This window comes from Sapajus apella, unplaced genomic scaffold, assembly GCF_009761245.1.
Source record: "Sapajus apella isolate SASKATOON/1434 unplaced genomic scaffold, GSC_monkey_1.0 scaffold29, whole genome shotgun sequence".
NCBI lineage: Eukaryota > Metazoa > Chordata > Mammalia > Primates > Cebidae > Sapajus > Sapajus apella.
In genome coordinates this window covers 2,508,161-2,525,701 of record NW_022436969.1, presented here as the reverse complement: position 1 = coordinate 2,525,701, position 17,541 = coordinate 2,508,161, and positions in this window count along the sequence as shown.

Genomic DNA, 17,541 nt, shown 5'->3' with positions numbered 1-17,541 from the left:
TTTGGACTGGTAGGAATTCCGTTAATCTATGTAATCTATGAGAGATTTATAAATTCAAACTCTCAAAATATAAAAAGTGTATTTTAATAATTATAATACTATAATTCCCCTAGTATCTCTTCTAACAATTCTCTAATCTTTCTCCAATATTTTGATGGTCAATCCATTTTTGACTTCTCTTTATAAGTGCCAGTGACTGATACACTGGATGAGCTCAGAGTATGGAATATTAACACTACATATCCCACAGATTCCTTTGCAGCTGGTGCTCTGGATGTGACCAGGAATGTACTAGTAGATGAACCAGTGTGGGAACTGGAAAGGGAGGGGTCTTTCACAAATATGATAATGAGGCATTTCATTTTTCTTTCCTAAACAGCTGTAGCATAGATCCTGGCTTTGTGACTCTTGACTAGCAAGCAGCAGCAGTAGGATTTCTGCTGAGTCAGTCCTGCGATATAGTTAGGTATTTTTCTGGCTTCCTTGTTTTAGGTTATGTAATTTATAAGTTGAAATGTCCTGTAATAAACCAATTTTTATTTAAACTGGTTGGTGTAGACTCTGTAGTCTGAATCTTAAATGCCTTATTAGTAATATGTGAAATTGAAAAAGACATTTATATCAACATGCTTGAATTCTGCTTTTCTTCTGGATGCTATGTTTCATAGTGAAGCAAAATCAATGTTGCCATCCCTCAGTAGCAGGAAATAGTGTGTCTTTTATGTTTTTATAATTTTTGTCATTTTTTCTTTTTTTTTCTGGACTGTTATGCATATCTGAATGATTGAGCTGCTATTTCAAATGTATCTGGTCACAAAAACATTTGTGGCAGCAGTTTCTAGTATGATCAATTGGAGTGAGACATTTTTGCAGACATAACTGAATCACAGTAGCAGCTCTTTATCAGCAAAATTATTTGCTTTTCTGAGGAATGGTCAGATGAGAAACATTCAAATAAAAGACATGAGCACTTTCATGATTCTAGGTTTCTACAGAATTATTCAGCATCTCAGTAGCTTTATCTTGGCCAAGTTAATATGAACGCTCTTATGCCAGTGTAGAGCTGATTTCTCCTCTACAGGAAGATGAATGGAGCATCTGTGTTCCTGGTCTAGTTCTTCCTGGATCATACTCTGCTCATTGTTCTTCACTCTAATATTTCTTAAACTTATTTTTTTAGAATATTGCCTAACAGCTGTCTCTTTCCTTAGAATTATTTTAAATTGCATTTCATATTTACAGTTTTTTTCTGATCTTTTTTAATTTTATAGAACTCTCTAAAGTTGCAGATTGCCAATCAAATACTGACCAGCCAATGATAGAAAAATATTATGATGAAACTTCTGAAAATATTATGGGCCAGTTATCCAATGCTTAAAATCAGTAGATCTGCTTTCCTATTTGATGTTTTGCTGAAGCACAGGTAAAACCACTACTGTCTTGCCTTTAACTGATCTTATGAAAAGTCTTCATTATTGATCTTATGAAAAGTCATCACTGGATTCCAGATACGTAGCCATTTTCTACAGATTATGCCAGCCCTTTTCACATGTTCTTGAGATATCATTAGGAGTAACAGAGGCTTACATTTTGACAATCATTGGGACCAAAAGTCATTGTAATAGGTCAAAGGAGAGGCAGCCACCCTTGGTCTTGTCATGATACATGCCATCTGGGCCCTTGAAATAAGAGAATTGAAATGTTAACTATAATAATAACATCATAAGAGTGGACTTGGATGATGTATGGGACTGAGGAGTCCAAGGCACATCTATCAGTCTTCTGAGTATGTACTGATAGAAGATGAAAGGTCAGCGTAGCTAGGTCAAACTTATGTTTCCCAAACATTCGGAACTGGTACTATTTTCTCTCCCATTTACAGCATGTCTGGTTTTATGTGATGTTTAGTTGACATCAAATGATAGTAAATAAAATACCAGACACTTATTGTAAGATACTCAAAAATTTGAAATCTTCTATCAGGAGGACAATAAATATATTACTTTTTCTTTCCTTTCCTAGATGTTTTTACTCTAGAGAATGAAAAACAAACAAACAAAAAAAAAAAAAAAAGAAAGAAAGAAAGAAAAAGTGTGTGTGTGGGGATTAAATAGCTAGTAATTACCTGGACATTTGTGTGCTAATACTTCTTCAGGTTGAGGTCTATTGAAAGAATTTCATTAAATATACAATAAAACAAATTGCAGAAATATTTTTATCTTAAAACATTATTGTTTTTCTCTAATGCCAGTTGGTAATCTTTCATCACCTGACACCTCAAATGGGACATTCTGCAAAAAGACACTTTTTAATTGGCACTTTGAGGCCTGCATTCAGTATATTGTTTGAATGGTCAGGGAAAAATAGGAAGCCTTTCTTTTCAAAAATAAGTTATTTTATGGAAAAGATTATAGCTTGGCTTCAGATTTATCTGTATCACACGTTTACATTAGAAATATATACCTTTTACAGTTATGTATTCATATCAAATACATTTAATGAAATATTTTTAATATGCAGCTTTTGACAATCAATTTATTTCCTGCTGACCTAATTCAGACTCAGTAGTATATTTTACAGTGCAAAGGTATTATTGCCAGCAGTTAGATTTGTTTTGTTTTTAGTATTAAGAGACAGTTTTGTCAACATTGCAATCCAAGATTTTGAAAAATCTGAGTTAGAAACAGATTTTATGCTCTGCATATGGACATAGTAGAAAATCTACTTTTTATTTTGCTTATTTTCAAGAAAAATACATATATAGAAATTTTAAACCATCTCCAATATAAATGTTCTAGATAACAGCAAGTGAGTCTGAAACATATAGATTGCATTTTCTTTTATCCAAAATGTCTGAAAACTTAGTGTCTGAAATGGTTAATAAAATTTTTCTTCTTTTTTGCAATTTTAATGTTGATAGTAAAGTAACAGAATCCAGAATATTACAATAATTACTGAGGAAGTACATTACTCTGGGTTCTCCAGAGAAACAGAACTAATAAGATTGTGTGTGTGTGTGTGTGTGTGTGTGTGTGTGTGTGTGTGTGTGTGTGTACAGAGAGAGAGACAGACTAACAAGCTCTTAGCTCTAGGACAGGCTGTCAGGTTGGAGACTCAAGGAAAAGCTGATATTGCAGCTTGGGTCCAAAGGTGATCTGACAGCAGAATTCCCTCTTTCATGGACGACCTTAATTTTTCTCTCTTAAGGCCTTCAACTTAAAACAAATTTGAGACCCACTCACATTATTGAGGGTCATCTGCTTTATTCAAAGTCTAATGATTTAAATGTTAATCTTATCTAAAAATACCTTCGCAGGGACAACTAGACTGCTGTCTGAACAAACACTTGGGGATCACAGCCTGGCCAAGTTGACACAGAAAATTACCCATTTCCTGTGGCATTGATAGTCTGTGCTCACCGAAATTTAAAATTATTTCACCAAACTCTTTTTTGTGGACATCATTATCTGTGAAATTTAGAGCAATATAAGTATCCCATCAATCCCTCTCCTAAGCCCTCTTAAAAATTACGTCATGTTAACATCCTTTTATTTGCAATATCCACTTTCTCTATGTCTTTACATCCTCTCAGCTCTTGCACCAACAATACATCAATGCATGCCGATTTTCCTGATTGAGTTAATCTTTATGACGGGGAAGAGAGAAATCCTCGTCATCCACTCAACAGTTTTGAATCTCTGGCACTGGTTGCTCTCTACTCCATGGCAGGAACCCCAAACCATCCTGTTTCTAGCCTCTTTAAGATTAATTTTTGTGTGCACTCCTGTGTATATGTGTATGTTTGTGCTATTTCTCTTTGGATGAAATTCATTTATTTTTCCAATCCTATATCTCTAAAGCAGAAGACAGAAATGTTCACAGCTCAATGAATGCAAAGCAATTACCTATGTGAATATTAAAGAACTACAGAACTAATTATTACTCTTCCAAGCAGAGACAATTGCAGGCAGAGGTAAAAACTCAGGAAACCCAGATATAGGGCTTAAAATAGTTAGACATTATAGTCATTCAAAGGGCAGCTCCTCTATAAGGTCAGACAGACAGACGTCCCTGTTCTTGCCCTTTGTTTCACTGATGTGCATCACTGTCTGATAGGAGACCCTGTGCTGGAAAGCCTAGGCACAGATTATCCAGCAAATTCTTGGGTCTTCATACTACACTGCATCTACTGACGATATGCTCCTTAAAGCAAATATTTACTTTTATATTTAAGACAGTACATTCTACTTACAGCTTACTGAGACTGAGCCTCAGAAAGTGTATTATAATGTCTGAGTAGAATCCTCTTGTTACAGAAAATACCGGTCTACTGCCTAGACATATCCCATATGGAAACCTATAACAGTTGATCTTTTATTAATCACGTTACATTTTTCAGGCTACTGTTTCAAATGTTTTTACAAGACCACAAAAGCCTCAGAACAAAGTGAGTACATAGTTGCCAAGGTACATTCCTGGGCAAATGGCCATAGGGGCAACCGGATAACCCCAGCCAGACATTTTGTGATGATATGTGACATCATCTAAACCATTCATTCTCCTTTTGCTTGTGCTTTGCTCATTTGCTAGTCATTGTCTGACATTTATTACCTTTTTCTCCCTCATTGATCTATATTAAGAACAAAGCCCACTGAGCAGGTACTGCAGGCTCTAGCAAACAAAATTTTTCTTTTACTCATAAGGTGAACTTCACCCCAGCTATGAACTCATAATTCTGACATGCAATTCCACTATCCAGGAATTGAGAGGCTGTTTATTGATAACATCTGCTCATCCATTGTTCACATGTTAGATCATTTTCTCAACTTCTAACTCTTGGGAAGACTATGTGATGACAATGCCAACTGTGCTACCAAGTTTTTCATCTTCTTACCCAAGAAGGTACAGTTCTTAAAGTGTATTCATGTCAGTATGGGGCAGTAGAAGTGCTTTGTGGAGATCAACATGGATGTGTCCTTCAGAAAGATGACACCAGCCCTAACTGACAGCAATCCATATTCAGTCATTCAGAAACTATTGAGAAATAACCAAACAACATCACTGGTTTCCTTCTTTAAAGCCCAGGTTGTCTTAAACTGCTTTGTTCTCTGGAATTCTTTATGGACGTGGTTTATAAAGAATCATGCCCTGTTTCCTTTGCACCTGAAGACCAGTCTTTTAAAGCATAGGTCTACTTAAGTCATTACCTTTCAGATGGTTTCCTGCTTCCCCACAATTTTTCCACATATGGGCTACAGACTGTGTAATATAAAAAGTAGTAGATTGAACTAGAATCCAGGAGTCCTTATTTCTAGTTCTAAAGCTGTAAATAACTTTGTAGTATTAAGTGCACATTAAACTGTCTTTGGGACCCTATTTCCTTATCTGAAAAACTAGTGTAACAGGGTAGTAATTGTATAGCATCAGAGTGTCAGTTGACTTTTAAGTAGGAATGTATGTTTTCTCTCTTTTATGTAAGTCAGATATGAAATGGCATTTAAAAAACTTTTCACTGAGTTTTTAAAAAGAAAACACACTGCTTTGGTTTACTTTGTCTTTTTAAAAAGACAACATTTCTCTATGATGTTGAATTAAATTGCATGTTCCCCATAAACACTTGGAAGTTATAATACGTTATTTATTTAATACCCCTCCAGAGCTACCATGTTGGTAATATTTAAAGATCATTGTTCTGAATCAATGACATAGAATGTGTTACTGGGCTATCAACCACCTGCATTGGTGACAAATGTAATTGTATATAAATGTTTTATATGATGCACAGATATGAGTATTTGATGAGCACATGCCATTAAATCCAAATATATTTATCATTGCTGTTCTGTGCAAGGATTTCATGTAATTTAAATACTTCCCTTGCATGAAATTTTCATTGTAAATGTATTTCATTTATAAAGTCTTATTAATTTCACAGGCTCATGGTTTTACTATTTTCCTTATTAAGAAAATTTGCCATTTCCTCATTATAATAACACTTTAATTCAGAAATTATCACATGAAGGATTTGAAACGATGGCAGACTTTCTTGCGACATTTCGCTTCACACAGCATAGCCTTGCTTTCTGCAAGAACTGTACAGTGAAAATGCAATGACCTTTAGATACCACACATCTGCCTAGGATAGAATTAACTTTGTTTTCTTTTATATCACCCACTTTTTGAACATGTAACATATTCCAGGCCCCATGATAAGAACTAGAAATACAAAGACAAAAAAGCACAATTGCTGTCTTTCAGTAACTTACTGTTATATGTGAGAGGTGGATTCCTCAGGGCAAGATAGTAGATAAAGCATTGATACCTACCCCAACTTTTTCAAGTCCCAACATGCATGTATAATAAAGGTAAAGAAGGTAAATAAATAAATTCACAGCTAAGAGCACCGGGGGAGAGGCATTAATAAAAGACACGTTTAAACACATTTCTGATAAACAAAAAGAGATGAATAGATGAGTCATTAATCAACGAACAGAAAGAAAGGATCTAAAACATTTGAAGAGGAAGTTGTAGCTAATGAAAAGCAGACTTCAGCAGAGCTCCCAAAGAGGCTTCAGACTAAGAAATGTCAGTGCTTTGATGGGTGTAAGGAAGAAACAGGACTAAGACAAGACAATTAATGTAGGACATACATGGCAGATGTAAATCACCCATGTTTCTTTCTCCAACTCCTTATGCTCAATGCTCAACATTGAGGCCCTTTACCCCAGGTGTGAATAAAAGTGTGACAAAGCCATCTGAGGAAAATAAGATTGATTAGTTTAAGTAACAGATCCAGAGTGAAATCTTCTTTTTCATTTCTTGTCCTGTTATGTAGGGCCCGGCAGCTCAAGAGCCACCCCTATGATTTCTTTTCTCTAAAGTATTTTCTGCTGAATGCAGTCTCTATATCAATCTTCTTAGACCCATTCTTGTTACATGTGGTTTTGTTATATCCAAGCGAGTTGTTAGGAAAGTGCCACACTCTGAAATCTGATTGTGAGTCCTTTATTGCCAGTGACAGAGAGTCAGCTCACGCTCAAAATCTTTGGCCCCAAGGAAGGGGCTTGATAATTTTTTATACCTTGCTTAAGAAAAGGGAGGGGGAGCCTAGCTGAAGTGGAATTTTACAGAAGCAGAACAAGCAAGTTAAGGGAGGAGGCTGGTAACTAGGAGGCAGGAGGCTCCCATGATTGTTGATTAACTAAGGAGGTTATATACAAGCAGTTCCCATGATTCCTGGTTACTAAGCGGGGGGGATTTGGTAGTTTCCATACAATCAGTCAAGGGGGTATTCACAATAGCAAGTGGGCTTGTCAAGCAGGATATGGTTACCATGGTTATATGTTTCTATTCTAAGTACAACATGACCCAGCACAGGAGCATGACCCAGATATGCACTCAAAAAAGAAATGGTGGGAGGGGTGAGGCAGAGGTTAAGATAGAGTTTGTCTGACTCTCAGCAAAATGGAGTCTGTCTGGCTAACACAGGGTAGGTTAGCACAGTTTGGCTACCATGACTCACTGTAAGTTCATAAAGGTATTGCAACATGAAATAGAATGATGAAGATGTATTAAGTAAAAACTAACACTGAGTAAATAAGAATAATTTGGGAAACCAAAACAATTTTTAAAAATCTCCTAGGTGAATTTGAGGCTTTGGTCATAAGAAAGAGAGAGAGAGAGAGAGAGAAAGAGAGAGAGAGAGAGAAGAAGGAAGGAAAGAAAGAGAGAGAGAGAAAGAGAAAGAGAAGAAAGAAGGAAGGAAGGAAAGAAGGAAGGAAGGAAGAGAGAGAGAGAGGGAGGGAAGTTAATGAGGAAGTAAAAATCTTGGAAGTTAAAGTCATTATTGAAATAATACATTTAATGGGAATGTTGGAAAATAAATACGAAGTTAATTGCTCATTTGATATGACTACAGTAAAAAAGGAATATGGAAGAGAAAAAATAACATCAGTTCAGGATGGCTAACATTTGGCTAAGAAGTTATTGGTAAAAAGCATGAAGAGAGCAAAGGTGAAATGATCAAAGATACAGTACCAAAAATTCCTTAAAAGCTAAAGAGGGAACCAACTTAATTTAAAAGGCTTTCCATGCACTATACCTTAAAATATTTAGGCACATCATTGTGAAACATAAAAAATATCCTAAAATCACCTATAAATGACATATAATCAGACTATCATTAGCTTAGCATTATAGATAAAAATGGAAACATGCTTTCAAAATTCTTAGCAGAAATGATTTTTGATGTAGACTTACATACTCATGCATACTTTCACTAAAATGTTAGGAAATAATAAACTATTTTGAAATCTGAAAGAACTCAGGAAGTATGCTTGGCAAAAAATCTTCCTTAAGAAATGATTTGTGGTCACATTCCAGCAAATTAAATAAGAAAGGAAAATGTGAAATTCAGGAAATAAATATAAGAGAAAAAAACAGGGAAGCACTGACATGTTAGTAATTGACCTATTGTCTAGTTTAGATCAGAAGGAACTATAATTGAATATAAACATATCAATATATCACAAAGAAGAAGAGTTAATCAACATACTACCTGGCCCTGTTCTAAACTCTAATTTACATTTGCACTATACTTCTATAATTATGAAACAATTGATTTTGCTTTAAGAGAAGAATATAAAAGCAATGATACAGTGAGTTAATAAAGATAAGTTGGAGGAAATGGGTGCGCCAATGCCCTTATCTTAGAAAGTTGGCTTCAAGACATAAAAATTAGGGTTCATAGACCATAAATAGTCACTTGAATTTGCAGATGGGAACAATAGAGATAGATACTGAGATTTATGGGATAATTATTGCAAATGGGGAGTGGACACATGAGTGGTAAGCTAAAAGCCTGGCCTTTTAGAGTGAGATACCAATACATAATGGGTAAATTTTAAAAATCTGAAAGAAAATTTACTATTTATTTTTTTTGTGTGTGTTACTGTTTATAAATCTCAGGGAATTCATTGAACAAATTAAATGTAAAAATCTTTGTAAATTGTTTTGTCTGAATAGGGGAACTGGGTGTGAGGAAGACTGAGGTGTTTATGTTAACTTTATTGCACACCCTTCAGTAGTATTTAGTTTTTTAAAAGATTGTATGTATTATTTTAATAAAAATCAAAGAAAAGAAATAATTGCAGGATGAAAAACGCTAGGATATTGATATCTACACATGGGTTTGTGTAAGAACATTCAGAAAGTGATGGCTAATTCCAGTTGCTCTCTCTCCATATCCAATTTAGTAAACTATTTAAAATGCAAGGTCATGGATTTGGGCATTTTGCTTGGGGGAAGCTAATGCATTTGCTCAAATGCATTTGGTCTGGGGTATATTTACACACTGATCAATGAAATTTAATAAGGCTTAATGTTCATTTACCCCTCTTATGGATATGCCATTGTTTATTTTGCTGTTAATTGACTACTATTGATTATTTAACATTTATTGTTACTTGTGTGATTTTAATTTATTCTTGGCTTTAATTTCCCTTCTAGTAATAATTTTCTTCAATTAGATTTCTTTCAACGGCTTTACACAGAAACAATAACATTATTTTCCTGAATAAATTTAAGGAGAGATTTAAATTTTAATGCAAAGTTATCATCCTTAATGTCATTTCAAGCATGCTGGTCCATGCTCTACCCAAATGCTCCTGAGATAAAGTTTAATTATTTTATTGATCAAATGTATTAATGCATTGATGTTAAGTAATTAAATAATGAATGCAGGACATCTCTACGTAGAAGAACCACACAGCTGGAGTTTATAGATAAGATCCCAAATATTGCTATTTCTCTGACTACTTCAATGGTTCATACTTTAGCAACTCTTCTTTTAAGAACTTTTTCTACATGGATAATGCTTACCTCCTATTGATATTGTAAAAATTAATTAAAACCTTTTAGGAATCATGTATTTCATAATTGATTAAGTAGAGAATCATAGATGTGAGCCCTATTTAAATGTCTTTGTAAGTTAAAGATTAAAGATGAAGGAGAAGTCCCTACAGAATAACTGTTATCTTATTAGTTCCTGGTCTTATCTGGTGTCTAAAACAATTATTCTGCTACACCTTTCTTAAAATGATCATTAATTACATGATCAAATTAAAAGTATTTTAAATTAAGTGTACTTGTTTTTAAGATTCATTGTAAGCTGGTAAAATACTGCAAAAGGGATCTAATTTTAAGCAGAACTTTGTTTTAGTTTTGGGTGCATGAGAATAAAGATGTTTTAAAATAGTTGGCAGATTTGGCGTCTTCACTGGTAAAATGTGTTTTTATTTCTACATAATTAAAAAAAATGTAATTTATTCTTTCAAACAGAGACTATAGCTGGAGATTGGAAAATAGCCAAAGTGTTGAAAATCTTGCAGAAGGGAGTGAAGGGTAATCCAAAAATTATACACTGGCAACTCTCACCTCTGCACCTGGAAAACTAGTTTGAAAGATCTTGGAAGGTGGAACACAAATCATCTGGGTGAGCAAAATTCTTTAGGAATAAATCAGCCTAGGCTTTGCAAATGTAAATCATTTCCTCTCTGCCTTGAAAGGATACTTTATGATGCTTAACAAAGAGTAAATAAAGGAGGTTTGCCAGATGTACTCAATTTAGATTTTCAATGCCTCTTAAAAGAGAGATTTTTATCTTGAGTATCACCTGACAGTGGGAATCTGTACCTACATTTAGAGAACACACAAGAAGCTTTATTGCCATCTGGCCTATCTACAGTCCAGCTTTTCCAGAGACCACAGAGTTAGCTTCTGCCCCTGGACAAATCCATTTTTTGTTGCATGTCAATTCCCAAGAAGCTGTAAATTCTTGGCAACAGAAGGAGAGGGAAAGTTCTGTTCATGATTAAAAACTGGATTAATGACAAACGGCAGGATTGTGAATATTGTCTTGCTGCACAAAAAAAGAACTGTCTGCTTATTGGAACAGAGTCAAATATTTAATTCATTAATTAGAATAGAAGGAGGTGAGCTTTTTATGTTGAATTGCTGAGGACAAGCACTTAGGGGAGACAAAGAATCCTGAGAAACTAATGCAAAAAGAGTGGATATACATGTCCCCTCTCCCCACTCCCTGTGACATGTATTCTTGTCTAAAGGAATATGAAAACGTTATGAATTAGTGCCTTTCTTTAAAGGATTCCTGACCTAATTAAGAAAACACTGCTAAGCACGGTGACTCACATCTGTAATCCCAGCACTTTGGGACACCGAGGCAGGTGGATCACTTGAGGTCAGGAGTTTGAGACCAGCCTGGACAACATGGTGAATCCCCATCTCTACGAAAAATACAAAAATTAGCAAGGTATGGTGGCAGGCGCCTGGAATCCCAGCTACTTAGGAGTCTGAGGCAAGAGAATCGCTTGAATCCAGGAGGTGGAGGTTGCAGTGAGCCAAGATCACACCATTGCACTCCAGCCTGCTAGATGATAGAACAAGACTCTGTCTCAAAAAAGAAAAAAAGGAGATGCTACATATAAAATGATAATATGGTAATTAGCCTTGAAGTCAAAGGCTGGAGGCAAATGATTGACACAGAGAGGAAATAAAAGCAGATTTTAAAGGAAAGAGTAAACACTTGAGGTGGTCAGTGCAGATGTGATTTGGACCTAAAGTGGTGCATGTCAGACATAGGGTAAGACATTTGTCCAGGGTGGAAAATGTGGGCAAAGAAGACAGAAAAATTCAGTGATTTGTGCAGCATTTGATAGCCCATGTAGCTAGCTAAGAAGTACTATGATTAGCTAACTGTCTTCATTAATGTTCGTTGAACAAGGAAACAACCATGATCAAAGCAAACTTTTGAATATATTTGTTATACATTATATAATATATGAAAAATGAGTCACATTTATGAGAGGGGTGAGATGCAAAGAGGCTGGAATGAGCCAGGTTTTGAACACTTACTCTATTGAATAGTTTTTCTAAAGTAATATGTATGAATAATAAATATGAATCAAATGCAAATACACAAGTCCTTTTTAAAACAACAGTGGAACTAGACAAGCGAAATCAATCTAAACTCCTAAGGAAAAATAAATAAGAGAGTACAACAGGAAAACTTAGGAAAAAAAGCACAGAAGATAAACTAGCCCTTCAAGATTTTCAATGCTTTCAGTAACTAAAAAAGTATACTACTAGCACATGAAGAAAATGTGCATTGGGAAAGAATAGAAAACTCAGAAATAAAGCCACTTTACAAATAGATTAGGTAATAAATGATGAGGGAACAAGTAGATAATGATGTGATAAGAATATTAATTAGCATTAATACATCACTTCAACTACCAGGATATAGTCCAACTAGCTACAACATTCAAACATCTAAATTAAGGACATAAATACATCTGAAGAAAATACAGAATTATTTTATCACCTCAGATTGAAGAAGACGTTCTTACAGTATTTCAAATTCAAATACACAAAATATTAAAAAAAATTTTAAATTCAATTGCAAAAAAATAAATCCATACCACAAAAAAGCAAAGCTAAAATAATAATAATCCAGAAAACTATCCACTACTTATAGAACAAATAACTGTATTCTTAATACATACAGAGCTCCTATAAACAGATAAAGACTAACATAGTCATAGAGAACTATGTCACACAATAAAGACACAGTTCATAGAAAAGAAAGTAATGTGAACTGTAAACGTTAATAAAGTATTTGACTTTGTTCATAATTAGAAAAACACAAACTAACCCTTTGCTGATTCTTTTACCTTTCTATTTGGCAAAAATTCAATTTTACTAATTTGCTGAGTTGCAGCAGTACTGGGGGGAGTTTAAGAGACCCTATTGCTATGGGTAGAATTTAGCAACATATAAATGTATAAATTCATCTACACTTCAACCCAATAATTCCATTCCTTGGACATTATCCAAAAGATATACTCTCACCTATTTGAAATATTATATGTGCAGGGGTATTCAAAGAGCATTGTGATAGCAAAATAAAAGTAACACTTTTATGTTACTGTCCTCAGTAAATGAAAAACTTCCAAATACCTTTTATTTCTAAAAAAATAAGCTTTCAAGTAAAGGAATGACAGAACTGTTTCTTCTTTTGAACCAGAAGAGAGAATTACCAAAAATGTTAACCCATTTATCCACCACATAAAGTTAAATTCCATCATTTTCCCATGAAGTAAAAATAAGAGAAGGGGGAGAAACATTTGCGGAATTGTTCAGGAATCAAAATCCCTTAAAGGTTGATTTAGATAGTTAACTATTTTACAACTTTAAGGAATATTAAAATAATAATAATAAGGGCTAACATCCTATAATATTCCAAAATATAATTTTCTCTCTCTCCAAGTACACCTATGTACTGCTGTTAAGCCCAGCATGCTGTCAGACAGGAGAAACCCTATTCATTGTGAATCAAATAAAATGCTTTCTGCTACAAAAAGTAAGTGTTTTCTCTACTCTTGAAACTGCTTTCCAATTTGAAGAATGCATGAGACTTCTGTTTTAAAAATGGAATTTGATTCTTCATTTCAAATAATTAGTAAGTATAAAATTACTTTCAGAGGCTGGATCTTTATGAGGAAGCAGACATGTTTGCAAAAAAAGTAAATAAAAATTAGGAGTGTTAGAGGATAGGGCAAAAAACCTCAATGCTAAATATTCAATTCCCACATTGACATCTTCAGCTCAGCCTCCTGTCAGAAACAGTATGAGTAATAGAAAAATGAAAAAGTAACAAGCAACAGCCTTGTTTTCAAAGCTGGAATTACTGGTGACTAACAAAGGAATCTACCATCTATATCTGCTTGTCACTCCGGGAGTCAGCTGTTACTAGAAGAATAGTGGATGCCCAACTTCTGATATACCTTTCTTGCCAAAGATGTGGATGACTATATTTCTGAATAATCATCAGCTCTTCTGTTATAAGTGATCGTGTTTCCACATTCAAGTTGGTTTTGTTTTTTTTCTTTCTCAAATTATCATGTGCCTGGAGAGTCATAGAATGGTCTCTCATGAATTCAAAGACATAAGTTGTTAACTGTGGCGTTTAAGAAATTTACATGAATAATTTCACTAATCATATTACACTTTTCCTCTCCATGTCCAGAAGCAATTGAGAAACAAGCACAAGAGTCAAATGAGTATCAAAAAATTAAGTTTTAAAAAGCAATAAAACCTGGATTGGAAGATGCAACTCAGCCTCAGACTGGAACCGTGTTTCTACTTCCTCTCCATCCCTTGTCCACAATGATCCTTCTGCATCCAGAATCCACGGGTGACTCCTGCAGTGCAAAACATACCTTATAAGATGACTTCATGGTAGAGTGGTAAATATATGGTTAAGGATTCCAGAAAGAGAAGAACCTAGGGAACACAGTTTTACTCATGGGATAAATGAATCTTCCTTTGGGAAAGAATGAGTCAGAGAAGGCAAAGTGGGAGTATGAGATCCTGGATCCTGAGTCACTCATGAATGACTCAAGCCAACAGCAGAACACTATTAAATTGCAAATATACTCTCTCTCTTAAGAGTAAGACGGCAACCACTTTTCATTCTTCAGCATCTTCTCAAAGATAGCAGCAGATAATCTAGTTGATACAAAGAACTACTGTCAAAACTGTAATACCCATAATTGAAAGTTTTAGATGAAAAAATTGGAATATAAAAAGTATGAGGAGAAGCAGGTCCAGGTGAGGGTCTTAGTTCAGGAATGCTGGTGTCCATGCTGCTGCATAATGATTGTGGATTTAAACACAAACTTCAGCTGCAATTATGCTTTTTGCTAACCAACTCTCTAAGATAAACATCTCTATTATGCTCACTAGAATCAGTGAGGATATATCATTTCTATTCTACTTTTTTTTGGGGGGGGCACTTCATTAAGTTGCTAGGTCAAACTGAACAGGATATATTAATTTTTACCCTTAGTGGCATTATAAACAACCTCACCTACACTAAATATTAACAATGAATATAAACATTTGCTGACCACCTCTAATTGTACTGTGTCCATATCTTAGCCACTTGGCAGATACTACTCCATTTACTATTCATAACTTGTGAGGTATTATTAAACCATTTTATAGTTATACTCTGTTTCTATCTGAAAGTAAAACTCTTTCTATTGGGTGAAATCCCTTCAACAACTAAATAATCACCCAGGCACTAAGATAAGTGAACTTATTCAAAGTTTGATACTACTGAACATTGTATTTATCAAATCATTTTCTTTTCCTATCAAGTGATAACTTTGAATTAATTTAGGTAGCACTCATGGAGCCAGCAGTGGGCACCTACTTGAAGAAGGCAGAGGTGAACAAGGCACCTGCTAGACTTCCTGTCAAGCCATCATCTAGGTGGCAATTGCAGACTTGACGCAGCTAAATTTTCTGTTTTTTCTCAAAAGGCTAATAGAAACAATGGAATGTTAAGAATGTAGGAACCTGAAATCTAATAGAGCAAATGGTCTCCTCCAGGAATGTATTATTTACTCACATAGATATTACCTAGAAGCGACAGAGAAGAACCGGAAAGGAAGATTGCTATGGATTACTGTATAATCTGCTAAACATTCTCTGTGAATGAACTGCATTTCTGAGTGAATCACCACTGGCATTATTGAATAGTCTGAATTCCAGGGCTCTGAGCTACTAATTTGGATGTTCCTAAAACAGTGAGATACTGGAAAACTAACATGAAGTCATTAGACTATGAGAAACTGAAATAAACAAAAAGACAAGTTTTTTTTTTTTTTAAACAGTCCAATATTAGTGAATTGGTCTTTATTTGCCTTTTGTTGTTGCACCAGTAGGGAAGTTTTTTGACAGTTGTATTTTCAATTGGCTGAGAAAAAGTTTTTTTAAAAGATATTTAAAGTGTATGAAATTTGTGTGAGTACATGGTAGGTATATACATTTATGGAGTAAATGAGATGTTTTGATAGAGGCATGCCATGTGAAATAAGCACAAAATAGGAAATGGAGTATCCATATCCTCAAGCATTTATTCTTTGAGTTATAAACAATCCAATTAAACTCTTTTAATTATTTAAAAATATACAATTAGTTATTATTGATTATAGTCACCCTATTGTACTATCAAACAGTGAGTATTATTTATTTTTTCTATTTTTTTGTACTCATTAACCATCCATACCTCCTCTCTAAACCCCCATAACCTCTCCCAGCCTCTGGTAACCACCCTTTTACTCTCTATGTTGACAAGTCCAATGGTTTTGATTATTAGATCACACAAATAAATGAGAACATGCGGTGTTTGTCTTTCCATGCCTGGTTTCTTTCACTTAACATAATGATATCTCAGTTCCATCCATGTTGTTGCAAATCACTGGTTCTCATTCTTTTTTAATGGCTGAATAGTACTACTCTATTGTGTATATGTACCACATTTTCTTTATCCATTCAGCTGTTGATGGACACTTAGGATGTTTCCAATCGTAGCTATTGTAAACAGTGCTACAACAGACATAAGAATGCAGACATATCTGATTTCCTGTCTTAAGGTATAGACCCAGCCATTGGATTGCTGGGTCTAATTGTTGGTAGGTCTAATTGTTGTTTTTTTGAGGAATCTCCAAACTGTTGTCTATAGTGGTTGTGCTCATTTATATTCCCACCAACAGTGTACAAGTGTTCCCTTTTCTTCACATTCTTGTTGGCATTTGCTATTGCCTGACTTTTGAATATAAGCCATTTTAACTGAGATGAGGTGATATCTCATCGTAGCTCTGGCTTGCATTTCTCTGAAGATTAATAATGTTGAGGACCTTTTCATGTGCCTGTTTGCCATTTGTATATCTTCTTTTGAGGAATGTCTATTCAAAATATTTAGACCATATTTTGACCAGATTAATAGATTCTTTAGAACAGAGTTGTGCGAGCTCCTTATATAGTCTAGCTATTAATTCCTGTGAGATAGGTAGTTTGCAAATATTTCTCCCATTACGTGGTTGTTTCTTCACTTTTTGATTGTATCATTTGCCATGCAGAAACTTTTTAACTTGATGTGATCCCATTTGTCCATTTTTGCTTTAGTTGCTGTACTTGTAGGATATTGCTCAACAAGGCTTTGTACAGACCTATGTCCTGGAAAATTTTCCCAATGTTTCCTTATAGTAGTTTTAGAGTTTGAGATCTTAGATTTAAATCTTTAATTCATTTTGATTTTATTTTTATATATGGTGTTGGATAAAGGTCTAGGTTCATTCTTATGCATTTGGATATTCAATTTTCCAAACATCATTTTGAAGAGACTCTTTTCCCCAGCGTAGGTTCTTGGTACATTTGTCAAAAACGAGTTCAGTGTAGGTGTGTGCATCTGTTTCTGGGTTCTCTATTCTGGTTCATTGGTCTATGTGTTTGTACCATGCTATTTTGTTTACTATAGCTCTGTAGTATAATTTAAAGCCAGGTAATGTGATTCATCCAGCTTTGTTCTTTTTCCTTAGGATAGCTTTGGCTATTCTGGTTGCTATTCTTTTGTGGTTGCATATAAATTTTAGGATTTTTTTTTTCTATTTCTGT